We start from the raw sequence: 14,933 nt of genomic DNA on the forward strand, positions 1-14,933 counted from the left end.
CCTCCTCTCCCTCATATCATCCCATATCCCAGGTCAGGGGTCTCCCTATATCTTCCCAGACCATCCTATAATCTCTATGTTCTAGCTCACATTCCAAGTTATAATTACCTCTTACTTGTCCCCAGCTTCCATGCTTGCTGATAGGCTCTGCTAGAGTGGAACATTAGCTTGTTTACCATGGTCTCCATAGCTCCCAGCCCAATGCTAACACATTATAGATTATCCATATAATTCATTTCCCATTAAGTGAATGAATAGCTCTGGTGTCTGATATTGTTGGGAATACCCAAAATGCAAAGACTACCTTTGAGCAGACAAACCTCTGAGAGACAGATCTGTTAGAACTCACAAAAAAATTCATTGTGCTTAAGATAGTTCATGACTTTTCTTACTCTCATAAGCATTTATAATATATTAACGTTTCACATAACATTAACAGAAAACATCCAATTGAAAACATCCATATGAGTTTACAGTTTTTATATAGAAAATTGTATGGTGCGTATTACATAAATATTTTTACACATTTATGTATAATATGCATTCTTTATGGCATATGAAATGAGTTTTAACCATAAAAATATTAGTGCCATAAGTTTGTTTATTTTATATAAATAAAATACTACTTTACTTGGCCTCCGGAGAACAAATGTTATACTTGAACATTTCCTGATGCAGACATGGTTCCATGGAAAAGCAAGGTTGGAAAGGTTGCTGGCAAGTATATATTTATCAAAGTGTTTCTAATGACACTGTCATTACAAGATCTAATATCTTCTAAACTTTCAGATTAATGGCTTTAGAATCCAGGGTGGAGTTTTCTTTTAATAATGCACATTTCAATCCTCAGTTAACGGGAGGTCACATCAATAATTAATGGTTTCTGTAGCAGTTCGACACTGCATCACTTTCTTGACAAATTTTTTTAAATGTATGCTTCATCTTCATAACTGAGAGCAAACGCATTACAGAATAGGGAAATGGAATGTTACATTTGGGCTGTACATTTCTAACCTGCTCTCTAAGCCTTCTTACATATAATTCCATTTGACACAATGGCCCTGCAAGGAAATTGAGGTGAAAGAGAGACAGGGAAGAAAAGTGGAAGACATTATTCTACATGTTGTGTAAAACTGGAGAAACCAAAATGTAGAAAGTTTATACAACTTACCTAAGAAAGTAAATTTCTTGAGGACAGGGATGTGACCTGCTTTTTGTTTTTCTTTCCCTATCACTTTACCTCTAGTTTGGTAGTTGCTTAAAAAATATTTACTTAATTAAATAATGAATGAATAAGTACATTATTACTAAAATTTTCTGCATAAGTAGAATCTCAATTCTTATTTTCTGACTCTCATTCTCATGAACTCCTTAGTAAATGAAATCTAGTGTTCTCTCAGGCTATTCATTGACTAAAAATGGTTTAAATGAAAATAATTACACGTTTACAAAACAAACAGCTAATCATTTTATTCCCACCCCAAAAGGCAAAAAACAGCTGAAGCTTTTATTTTTTAATTAGCTGCCTTAAGATGCTTTGTCCATCAATGCTCACTTCTAACATATATATTCCATGGATAATAATAATGCAAAGAATTGGGGCTCTTTGCTGATAATTTACCAGGGACTCTGAATGTAAAGAATAACAAGCACAATAGTAAATTATGTTTTATAAATATTGCATTCACTCTACTATGCGCCATGTAACTATTAATGCAGCAATTACACAGACTTGCCTGACCACAGTAGTAAGTTGCACCCTAGATTGTAGTAAGCAGAGCTAATACACATTAAGATAGATCATTTTCCTACAGTAATTACCAGAATACTACATTATCTATAAGAAAACTGCCATATGCTTTCAAGAAACATAAGGAACATCATCCATCTCCCATTTCATCACAGGAAGAACTCAGCTAGCCTCTCTGAAGACTAAGTTCCTGCTGAGAAGCACTCTGGATTTCCTGAGCCCTGTAGAATTGCATTATTGCTGTTTGGGTCCAGCTTACCAATCAGAGGAGGAAACAGCTATTCTACTCACGCAGCATCTGTAGGCATCCCTGGCTTTGAGGAAATCCACAAAAGGCAGAGCACTAAATAGGACTCAGACACAATTTGTAACCGGTTCCTTTTAGTGGGACGGAATAAGGAATGCCTTTCTGACAAGGTATAAACCAAGTCAAGTAGGAAAAGGAAAGAAGCATCGCCATATATGATAGACAAAATTGCCTCTATTGCTAAAATTGCCTTCAGTTCTTAAAAAATGCTAAAGTAAAATGAAAGTACCTAACCATCTCATTCCCATGAGAGTTTGGCAGCTGCAATCGAACCATCTTTATAAGTAGGAGACTTGCCGAAGAATCCTATCATTGGCCTGGAGAGACTGCCTTTCCCAAATCCAATCCCTAAAGTTTGGCCAAAGTCATAGAGTGTCTCCAAGTTTCTGGAAATGGTGGCCATTCTTCCAGAGACAAGGTGAAATGAGAGAAGTGGATATCAGCAAATGCTTGTTGTTTCAAAGAGTAGGAATGTAACACTACATCCCAGTGTCATCCTGCGAAATCTGGAACTACGTCTTTCTTGACTCTTGTGCCCCAGCACCTAGCACAATGCTGCTGAATAAATATTTGTTGAATAAACAAAACAATTGATTAATCTAGATTTAGCCAAATAAGAGACAAATATGACCATGAGACTAGTACTCAGACAAACCTAATCCCTTCTCCCCTCGGATAAGGGTCCTTCACTCTAATCCTACTGAGCAAACATGCTCTCCTCTCTGGAAAGAGCTTCAATGAGGGTGTAAAAGGAAAAACTGGGTCCCCAAGGCAGTGACACGTGTTAAGAGCCTATAATGGGCAAACCCCATTTGAGTTCATAATCTCTGCTTATTCTCTCAACATGCATAGTTAATATATATGTAAAATACATATTTTTTCCTTAGGATTGACTACAATACAGTTCCATGGAATTTTTTAAATTTTATTCTGTTACTATATATATAACTTAGGATTTCCCCTTTAAATCACATTGAGGCATACATTTCCATGCTGTTAATTATGTTTCCAATGTTGTACTCCCATCACCACTATCTGTTACCAAAATTTTCCCAACATTCCAAATAGGAACCTTGTCCACTTTAAGCTTTAACTTCCCACTCTCTATCCCTACTCCACCCCCTGGTAAACCATATTTTAGATTCCGACCCTCTGAGTTTGCTTATTCAAATTATTCCAAATCAGTTGGGTTGAAAAATATTTGTCATTTTATGTCTGGCTTATTTCCTGCAAAATAATGTTTGAGGACCTTCATTTGACCAGCAAGGAAACTGAGATTCGGAGGCCTTAAGCCTGTTGCCCAAAATCTCACACTAATAAGACCCAGAGAAGGACTGTGAACACAGACTTCTAAAACCCAACATCACGTTCTCTCCTCTACACCCCAGGCATTCAGCAACTAGACTGAAAAAGTTAATATGCAGCAAAGGTCAAAAACCAAGATGTAAAGGAAGAGGAATGAAGGAAAACCCCAGCAAGAAATTTTAGCCAAAGAATGCCACAGCATTGGCACACAAATTCGCTGGCACTGAGTTTACCAGCATGTAGTATTCTTGCTATGTTAATTCCAGGTAAGATCTCAACTCAGTGGAACAAAACATTTTCCAGGCACTGTTTTTGGGAAGAACTTTACCGTCGGATCTTTATAACATGCGTTGAACAACAGAATAAATGATTCTCACATCACCTACTGCTTGGCAATTTTTCTTTACCATCCTTTCAAGTAATCAGTCCTTAGCATGGTAAGTTTCCATCGTATTTCCTTGTGTCTGTCATATGGAAACTAGAACTCTCTTAGACATTCCTCCTATGCCACCGTCCTAGCAAAGGGGGCAGAAAATACACCTGATTTTATTGCTTTTAATATTATGATTACCATCAGGTAATATCATTATGACTGTTAGGTTCTGCTTTTACTGTGTGCCAGGCAGTGTTCAAGCACAGAATACATTATTTCACTTAATTTGCACAACAAGCCTATATAATACAGGCATTCTATTTCTCCAGTTTAAAAAAAAAATCAGGAAACTGGGAACCTAAGAATCGATAAAAGTTGCCTACCAGATTTGAACCCAGAAAGCAGCAAAGTTCAGATGTAAACTTAAGTCAGTTTGACACTAAAGCCCATCATCTTAAACACGGCTAAATGAAGGCTACCTGGTTTCCTGACTGTTAATTGTACATTTGACAAGCTGTATGCTTCCATTTTAAAGGCGTGATTGAAAGGCTCGATATAGCCCATTAGTTTTATATCCACTTGCATCAAAATCTCTTCAATCCCCTTTGCAGCATTTCTGCTTCCATTTTAAGTGCTTCTTTCCTCCACCACTCCTGCCCTCTATGTGCATGCACACATGAAAATGAATTCTGGAAGCTCCTTCCAGCCAAATCTTTCAACATTTGAGAAGCAAATGGAAGCATGCCTTCTACTTGCAATTAAACACTATTAATTCAGACAACACTTTCCTTCTAAAAAATTCAAAGAGCCTTAGGTGCTTTTAATCAGATTGTCTTGGTACCTAAATTACTGCTTATGTTTAACCATGTCCCCTTTAGATGACAAATTAGCCTCCTTCCCTAATCCTAAATCAGAAGGAAATTGGTCCTACTCTGTCTTCCATAAAAAGGCCACTAAAACAAACAAATGTGCAAAACAAAGCAAAGCAAAAGGATCAACTCTGAGCACGTACTAACAAAAAAAGGAAAAGCTATATTCTGCTATCCTGTCATAAAAGCTAATAAGAAGGTGGTGCAATGATGGCTCAGCGGCAGAATTCTCACCTGCCATGCCGGAGACCCAGGTTTGATTCCCAGAGCCTGCCCATGCCAAGAAAAAAAAAGCTGATAAGGATTGAGCACAATCAATGAGTACATACTATGCACCAGGCCACACACCAAGTGCCTGACACATGATCTCATTTCTTCCTTCAACACTGAATCATATCAGATACCAACATACTACTGAAAGGATAGATTTAACCCCTGCAATGTACAGAGAAGGTGACAAAATGGGTACAGAGTAGACAGAAATGCACTGGATCAACAAGCAGGAGGGAAATGTTGACAGCTAATCATCCCCAGTCAGAAAATGTTGACCAACCTGCTCTGGGAAGAATTGATTGTCAAAAAGAAATTCAGTTTTACAATAGTATGTTTGAAATTACCCATTCTTTGCCTGTTTTAGATGTTGAATATATGTCTAGGAGCCAGGTTCTATTATCATCAGCCCTATTTTACAGATGTTGAAATTGAGGCTTAAAGAGGCAAGTAACATGCCTAACGACAGCTAGTCAGAGCCAGAGAAAGAACTTGGAACCAAGCTCCCAATTCTAAGTTCTTTACCCCAGAACTCAAAGGCTCTCACCTACCTATGTCACCTATCTAAGAGGTTGCCAAGTCATCGAAAAGTCAGAAAATAATATCAAGAGGATAGAAGAAAAGAAGTGGGTATTTTTTCTAGACATCATAACAAAGTCATAGTAATTTCTTGAGGGAATAGACACCATTCAGTACACTTAGAAGTAATTTCTCAGTGGCATCCTACAGACTTAAAACAATCCACTGGACACTTTCTTGTTCCTAATGAAATGCCAGCATTCAGTATTAAAGAGGTTGTTCATTTGTGTTTGACAATTTCTCCTGAGGTTAAAAAAAAATAAGGGTAGAAGTTTCCAGTAATGTGAATTGGAGGCTAAACGGCCGAGGCTCTTCTGATGCCCTTGCCATGAGCCAGTAATAAGCTGAGGATTAGAATCCTGCTCACCTTGTTTCCAGGCAAACACTCTTTGTACTAACATTCTGACCATTTTTCCTCTGTCTCGGCTTAACAAACCCATCCCGCCTGTGTCTATATAATCCCTGTGTTGTAAGCAGTAACCAGTTAAAGGCTCCTGAGCAGATTTAAAATGTTCTGAAGCTCCAGGAGCCCAGAGTTCTTTTGATCCTGCCTGGAAGATGCAGCAGAGAGACTTTAAAGTATACCAGTCAAAAAGTACTATAGAAAGGGGCTGTGGTGTTTCCTGGAGTGAAAGTCTTCCAGGGGGGTTGATGAGGGAAGTGATCTGTGGAAAGTCAGTCTTCCTACTAAAGAAATCAGGTTTCCTGATGGAAATAAACACCCACCCATATTGGGCAGGGAAGGGCATGAGGAAAAACAATACGGCTAATCATCATTATAGCAATCATTTTCTAGCATGTACTTTACAGTAGGCACATTACAGATGTCCAGTTTATACATGACAGTGATCCACGTAATTAGTCCCAGTAATTTCAATTTTACAGATGAAAGAATGGGAAAATCAGAGAAGTGAAGCAAACTTTGTCTGAGGTCACAAAGCTAGTAAATGACAGTCCCAGGTTTCCACCTTGAGACTCTCTGACTTCAAAGCCCACATTCCTTCTAATATACCCCACTCTCTCAAGACTAGAGATGCAGCAACATTCCAGCAGGAAGGATGTAAGAGGCAGGAATGGGCTGGGAAAAAAATGTAAAAAAAGAAAAAAAAAATCATGGTAAAGAAAGTAGGCTGTAGGGCAAGAAAGGAAATTGCTCAGGCTCTGCAAAAAGGGCAGCATAACCTTATCAGAAACAGCAGTGACCAGACACTGCCAAATAAGTGGACTTGATCACTACAACACATATAGAAGATGGCAAATAGAAGCAAAGGAGAAAGAAGTTTGTCTCAATCAATGGAGAAAGAATGAGACCATTCCAGACTTAAAATATCTACCAACTCTTCCCATGAAGAATGATCGCTGGCCAAAAATGAACTCACATTTACAATAATATGTTTGAGATGAGTCATGCTCTAAGTTAGCAATTTAATATAATTTAGGGTAAGTCTAAATCATTTCTATATAATCAATCTCTTTTTTGAGGCAAGTTCCAGTGAAGAACACCTGATGATATCAAACATACCAAACTTCTTCATGTCTGGGGAAAGTCTGCAGACAAGAAGACTACCTAAACCAAGATCCACAGGTCTGTTGGTCCTTACAACATCCTGGGTAGCACAGTAGAAAATAATGTAGTAGGTCATGCATATTGACTTCCTGAAAAAGAGAAACACAAATAGGCATGCACACTTCCCCTTATGTGGAAATACCTTGCTCAGACCCTTCCATCTTGCCATGGGTTTATTCTCCTTGTACCATATTTAGGTTCACAGAACCTCTCTGACTTCCAAAATATTGCCTAATTAAGAAAACTCATTTCACCATTTGAGTCTGTCACTGTCTTGTTTAACCTCCCCCAGTGGTCCTCCATGGTATGGCAGAATTCAAATTCCCTGAAGAGCTCTGGTTCCTTCCATGACTGCCTCCTAGCACTCCCCACTGCATATGCCCCAATGTCCCAGCCATACCTTATTTTGGTTCTTACTCTTTTCACCTCCATACTGTAAATATGTCTGGAGCCCTCACCCATACTCACTCAAGATTCACAGAGTCCCTTCTTTGGGGACATCTTCCTTGGTCTCCCAGGGAAGACCTACCTCCTTCCTCTATGGGCCCACCTCTTCTACACCACTCATCCCTCCTCATCTTAAAAGTCTGTTACTCATTTATTCCTCTGGTAGACTATGGGGTGGAAATGAGTCATATTGAGTTTTATGTTCATTGATTGGCTCAATGAAACAAGAAAGAATCTCTTCTAGCAATATAGAATGCTTTAAAAGATGAGGTAAGTTCTAGTAAACCTTCCAAAGGGTGTCTGGCTATGAGCCAAACCCAGAAGATCCACAAAGGCAAGAAAGAATCTGAGTCTAGAAACCCTTAGGTTTCTAGATTCTAAGGTTGTCGGTAGGCTCAGTAGGAAAGACGTTATGACCAATTAGTAATGTCTGCTATAGGTGTCAAAAGATCATGTTGATACATCTTAGGAGAAAGAAAGCTTGCTCTGCTCATCTTAGGAGGATTGGTGTGTACAAGGCACAAGCCAGAAAATAATTCACATCTGCATAGAACTTAGAGGTCACAAACATTGTCACAATTGTAATGCCATTTTCTACCTCTGATGAAACTGAGGTGGCAGGGATTAACAATGGTAGAACTCTTGCTGTACTTTCTATGTGTTATATCATTTGACAACCTGATGTAATAAATATCACCCAATTTATTAGGCAAGGTCTAAAGTCTTACTGCAAGTGAGCAGTAGTCATCATTCCAAATCAGCTCTGATGATTTGGATGTTAGGAAAACCTAACATCTTCCCCTACAGCATGGCATCTACAGATGAGAAAAGTCCTTCAATCCATTGGTTTTGGCAGCTTTCAATCTAAAAGGCTTTCTCAGACAGAACTTCAGAAGAGGATCCACCATGAAGTAAATTCACTGCTTCCTCTTCCTTGTGTCAGTCAGAACTGGTTGAAACCTAAAAGTTCAGCCGACAAGGCCTGGTCCGGAGTAGACCTTAGTTTCCCCTGGCTTTATCCATCCCCATTCCCTCTCTTTCTTCTCTCCACTCAGTTTCCCCTAAGAACACTGTCTAATATGTTCTGTTCCTTCAAAAAAAGGAAAACCTGGATACAGGAAACCTACAAGGGTCTAGATCATGGGTGGGAAAATTTTTTCTGAAAAGGGCCAGAGAATAAATATTTTCAAATTTGTAGTTCAGTCTCTGTCACATCACTCAACTCTGCCATTGTAGCATGAAAGCATCCATAGACAATACATAACAGAATGAGCATGGTCATAACCCAATAAAACTTTATGTACCAGAACAGGTGGTCAACTAAAATTGGCCCATGAGTTTTAGTTTTTCCAAACTCTGGTCAAGGCCAAAGGCAGCAAACAATTTTCATCTCATGTGTTGGCTTTGATCAATGAGTAGTTGGCTTCCTGGAGCTTGCTGTACACAAAGATTCTGAGGTTGTCGGTAGGCTCAGTAGGAAAGACGTTATGACCAATTAGTAATGTCTGCTATAGGTGTCAAAAGATCATGTTGATACATGTGTTGTTTGCTATCTTGGGTTAAGCTCTGAGTGCAAAATAAATTTAAAAGAGGCCATGAAATAATGTATAGTTTTCAAAGAGCCAGGAGATCCACCAATGCAGAAGTCTCACCAAGGCTGTGTAGTGCCACCTCCTCTTTCACTAGTAAATTTCATATCTCTTCTATTCTAAATGAGTTCCCAAATCAGGAACCCATGGTTTGGAAAAAGAAGAAAGTAAAAAAAAAAAAGCCTATCTATAGACCAAATCTAAACGTAAATGACACTCTGAGAACTTGGATTAGGCAAAAGTCCTTTTTTATCTAAGGTTTGTAAGGCCGATTACATAGGATTAAGAAAGCATCTTGCTCTCTCTGTAGCAAAAGCAACTGTAGCAGGTGGGAATTGTTTTTCTTTTTTAAACATGCTCACCATTAATAACTGTCAAGAAAGCCCTTTCTACAAGCAATGTTGTAGTACACAATAGAGATGGCTCAAGAAATGTACTTTGAGTTAATATTGAACTTGAAAGTAAATGCATAAAGCTTCAGCACCATAAAGCTAATTTAAAAGGGACATATCTCTTTATAGTTCCCCAGAGTATTATAGACTGTATGATATTCTTCTGCCATAATGTAGGATTCATTAAAGAACTGAAACTGTAATTGTCCACATCAGTACATACAGGCCGACAATAAATCGTCAAATAAATTGGTTAATACAACCTCAAGTCCTCTGTATGAAGCGCTCCACCTGACCCCTGGCAGGTAGACAAGAAGCCCAAGGCTTAATTTTAGTTTTCAAGAGAATACAAGAAGGGGATTGAAAAGGAATTCACACAGCATGATAATCTGCACACACACAAGGAAATTTCTACTTCACAATTTTTTCCTTAAATATGGAAAACAATGAAACAGATAAAACTATACAAACATAAAATGCACACATATATTTAAGATTTACATAAAAATAACAGGTTGTTATCAATATTATCTTTCTCATTATATCAATAATGGGAAATTTAAATTTAACTGACAAAGTAGGAATTTTTGTGGGAAATATGTTTCTTCCATTCACTTGTCATGTTTCTATAATTTGCTTTCTATACAATGGCAGGCAGGGAAAAGAGAAAAATTTTACGAAAGAGAGCAAAAAGTAAGAGCTATGCAAAACAGTATCTTCCTGATTAATCAATAGGAAAGTCATGTGATAACAGGAAACTTTAAACACAACTTTTACACTAAACTCAGTACAGATTTTTACTGATAACAGTTTTGGGAGAGTAAGAAAATGCAGAGTAGAGAGGCCAGATATAGATATAATTTTGTCTGTTTAGGATTTCTGTGCATTATCATTCATAAAATATGTATGACTTTATTGACCTGCTAAGGAGAAAGAACAAGAGGTTGCTTCCCTTTAGAATATAAAAAGTCAGGGAAAAGCTTAAGAGTCAATAGCTCTCATGCTAAATGCTGCGGTAGCTTGGTGAGTGGCCCATATTTGAACATTCTGATCTCCCTTAGTTGTTGTCGAGTTTGAGGACTATTTCAATGATTAAAATTCTAAATGGGATGCTGTGACTAAATTCAGAAATGAAGATACTCGATGCATTATGTAGCATGCACATTGAGATCAACCTACAAATATGAATTTATCCATTACAATAAAAGAAGGCATCTACCAAACAGGGAACTGGAGATTCTCTTGCCCATGTTTTTTTTGGGCTGGCTATAGAGAACAAAGAAAATAGCATATGTAGCATTTCTAGGAAGTGTATATTTCCAAGAGTACCAAGGGCCTCTTCTTGAGTGTCTTTATAATCCACAGTATTCCCTACCCGCTTCTGTGGAAGTTATCACTATATTAGATGTTGTTGAACATATTTGATATGAAAGCTTTGTCTGTTTGCTACGAGTATCTAACGAGTCTCTCCCCCAGAGTTGCCAGCAAGGTGCTGATTAATTAACTGAAGTAGTGAAGCTGAATCGTACAACAGCTGTTTGGAGAATTGTCATTAACTTGGTCTCCTTTCCTGTCTATTAGCTTTCTTGCAGCGATCCCACTAAAATGCAAATCTGGGAAACTCAGCATCAGGATCTACCTTAACCTTTGTGCCCTCTCTGACGTAGAAAAGATGTGAATGATCTGAGCTGATTTTATGTTTGTTTGTTTTTCAGGGGAATCAGATGAGGAATCCAGGAATGGAAAGAAGAAAAGCCAAAAGAAGGTGCAGAAGGGATTTTTGGAAGCTTCCTAGAAGTCACTGTTTGGCTTGTCACTTGTCACTGGCAGCTGACAACAGGACAGTCCTTCGGGCCGAATGTCAAAATGGGAACTGCAGATATCCTAAGCGTATTGAAGAGTTCAGCTATCTGACAATCTCTCCCTGGGACCTCCGTGCACTGGTGGGATAAAAGGCACTCGGCAAATTGAGAGAGACTGCAAAAAGGAGCAATGTGGAGAGGCAGATGTAGCTGCTCCTCTGGAATGACGACAGTTGGCAAAGGATCCCAACCTGAGGACCTCAGCTGCCCCAAGAATAAGGATCATTATTCAGAGCAGAAATCGATATAAAGTGGCAGATTGGAGGGAGGGTCGAGTTGATGAGATACAAGCACATCATTAAAACGTTCTTTTTAGGTGAGGTGTGGTGACTCAGACCAGACAAAAATGGGGAGGTTATTTAAAGTTCTTCCCTCCCACCTGTCCTTCCTTCCCTTTTCTTTGCATCCTTTATCCTTCTCTTTCTTTTTTCATATATGTGTATTTAGGTCCATCTGGTAGATTTTGTGAAAGGCAACCATGTCATTCATAAGCAGGCCCACAAAATTAATTCATCACAGAGGCTGTCACCATCTCATCCCAGGTATCACCTGATAACCCCAGTAAGCTCTGCTTATTCCCTCTGACATGAATCATTGAGACTTGGTACCAAAGAGCTCAGATGTTAACACCTCCTGTAGCTGTACCAGTTACCCTCTGCAATTTCATTTTGCTGCTCTACCTCTTCACATTGGACTCACTTTCTAAAGCAAAGGAATTTTCAACTTGTAAAAAAAGAAAAAAAAACCAATAGAAATGAGGGATGTGATTAAATAGCACATAATCGGGTCATCAGGTCACGTAATAAACAGGCCAAGTGCATCAAAAAATGCAGCAGGTGCTTTTTCTAATGAAGTAGATGAATACAGAAATGAATGCATTGATACAGTCAGAGCATCTGCCTCATGATAAAATTAAGGCTTGTGACAGAAATAAATCACTCTGAGGGAAAATGGAACCTATTATCCAATAGGATTTTTTCTTTTCTTCTTATGTGACAGGACTTATTGGATTCCCTGATGCCAGGCAGCTAAGTGCAGCCGCAATTTAATGATAAATCAGAAAGACTACAGAATTTGAAATTTAACAACTACTTATTTTTCTGTGATGTAGAGATAAGAGAAAAAATTTGGCAAGGAACTATTAAATTGGGAATCTCCTCTTTTCCTGATAATCTGATCCTTTGGGACTATGTCACATCATCACGCAATGCCAACAACCAGCAGTGAGTAAAATAGATTTGGACTAAGATGAATAAGGAAACTACTTATCTTTCCCTTTCTTTCCCAATATTCACTTTTATCTAAAGAGCACCGTAGAAAGGTTACGTTTGACATAAAAATATACTGCTCTTATTACACTGTGCTTTTTGTCCCCTTCAATCCTTCTAAAAATGGCAATAAAAGCATGTTTTTCTTTTTAGAATGTTTTCACAGTTGAACAATAGAAAAGAAAATCCATATATCATGTTAAAATGCAGAGTAACTAATAAAGCTCAGGACTTTACTCCATTTGATAAATGTGACAGGAAAACATACCTCCACGTTTTAATGCTTTCCTTTGTTATAAAATGCTGTTAATTAGTGGGAGTTTGGGGGTATGTGTGATTCATTTCTCTGAGATGTACCTTTTTTTTTCTGTGTTGAATCTTTCCAGCACCTTGGCACTTTATGAACCCCTGCCCCAAAGGCAAGCTCTCATACTGAACTCTAATAGATTGCCCGTATAAGAAACAGAGGGAGAAATCAAATGATTTTTTTTTCTCTTGGTAATTTTTTAAGTGAGAATGTGCTACATCTTCAGAAGGAACCTGATCTGTTGTGTTAAAATATAATAACAAACAAGCAACAGACATTCCAGAGAATACTCAGAAATAGTATGTTTTTGAGCTTGAGTGTGTTTCAAAAGCCAGTCCAGAATCAGCTTTCTTGTAAACTAAATCAAGCTCACTCTAAAGCTGCTTTCAGTGATTTTTCTTTTATTCCTACATCCTTTCTTGTAACGGGACGCGGGTGGGGTTGGATGAAGAGGCATTAAACATTGATCACTGGTAATTACGGTAATCTCCTTCAAGAGCCTTAACTGCTAGAAACTCAGCCTGTCTTCAGAGAGAGCTAACTCCATGTGACAACACGAGAAAAGCTGTTAAAGAACTGTAAACTCCTACAGCTGGGTACCAGCCTTTAATTAGAGTGTGGCACTGAAACAGAAGTTCCTGGAGTACCCAAAGAGAAATAATGAATGTATTAACCAAAGAAGTAAGATATAGAATCAGCCAAATCATATATCTATCAAAAATACATACCAAGAAATGCAGGACAGATACAGTCAGTCAAATGGCAGGCCTTTCAGGAAGAAAGCCATTGGAGGTGCTTTATTAGTTGTTGTTTCACACAAACAGGATGATAAAGCCAAAAAGGGGAACTTGACGACAAAAATTTCTGGGGTGTCTTCTACGCTTTAGAAACTCAGTTTGACCTGATTCATCATTTTCAGAAAGCAGAAATCAGTGAGCTTCTTGAAATTTGCTATTGAAACAGTGGGAAGTGTTTTTCTTTGGTTTGTTTGTTTTAAATCAACTAATGGTTTGTGAAATTATCCCAGCATTAATTATGGTTCTCAAAAGTGCATGCTGCTTTAAAAGACGATGACAATATTTTTCTAGCTTTGTTTTCAACAAAAACACAAACAAAAAGAACTAGACTCCATAATGAACTGGCAAGTTCTTCATAGAAACCTCAAGATAAAGGACTAGAAAATGTACTTTGTAGTGTCCTTCATTAGATATGACTGCTTCGTGGTTTGGATTCAACCACCTAACATGCCACACATACTCAAAAATGTCTCACTTTCTGTTCTGTGATCTGACACAAACATGCAAACACAATGACGGGGAGAAAATGGACCCCCGTGGTGTGGGGCTGGACCTACCTTAATGGGTCTTGAATCTTTTAAACAGCATAGAAATAATTTGAAGTGGACAGCTCTGTTCATTTCAATCTTGTTGGACTTATTTGGTCAGATTTCTCTCTTATAGTTGAAGAGAGACTCATTTAGATGATCACACAAGGGCTCATGGCCATGTCTGAAAACTCTGACCATAAATGAGAAAAATGAGATGAAGTCAAACCCTTGCGTTTTCTAGGAAAAAGAAATTTTAAGATCCAGAGAGGTGGATGTATTCTCTGCACATCTGGCTAGCAAGAGGTCTAATCTAGAACACACATCCCCTACCTCAGAGCCCAATATTCTCTCCACCACACTGTCAAACCTCATATTTTCTTACCCTCCAAGTAAATAGCATTGAAGGGAGAAATCCCAAAGAAATAAAAAAAAAAAAAAATACGATCCTTCACAATATATGAACTTGGTTGAATATAATTTCAAAAGTGCAGAGGCCCTAAAATAGGTACAGAGTAGAGGAAAAAACAGAATCTAGGATAGACCAATGTAGAGTGGAGGAAGAAGTGCTAAAGGAAGAAGTTAGAGTTTGTGCTCTGAAGTTAGTAAGCATGTCTCTGAGAATTACTCTGGCCATGAGGATTAATTCAGCAAACCTCTATCCCTAATCTCAAGGACCCCAACATCGGACATCTTCACAACAAACACTCTAGGGAGAAGGGAC

At 38.2% G+C, this 14,933-nt stretch overlaps 1 protein-coding gene and 1 long non-coding RNA gene across 2 annotated transcripts in view; one reads left to right on the forward strand and one right to left on the reverse strand.

Moving 5' to 3' along the window:
• PPARGC1A (PPARG coactivator 1 alpha) overlaps positions 1 to 14,933 on the reverse strand; it is a 328,446-nt gene that overhangs the window by 200,093 nt on the left and 113,420 nt on the right. The window lies entirely within an intron of this gene.
• Positions 5,345 to 12,103, forward strand: LOC143663513 (uncharacterized). The gene is made up of 3 exons (XR_013165981.1): positions 5,345 to 5,500; positions 6,936 to 7,038; positions 11,164 to 12,103. It is a non-coding gene; the product is annotated as an uncharacterized LOC143663513 (long non-coding RNA).

The sequence above is a fragment of the Tamandua tetradactyla genome, chromosome 19 (genome assembly GCF_023851605.1).
Source record: "Tamandua tetradactyla isolate mTamTet1 chromosome 19, mTamTet1.pri, whole genome shotgun sequence".
Taxonomy (NCBI): domain Eukaryota; kingdom Metazoa; phylum Chordata; class Mammalia; order Pilosa; family Myrmecophagidae; genus Tamandua; species Tamandua tetradactyla.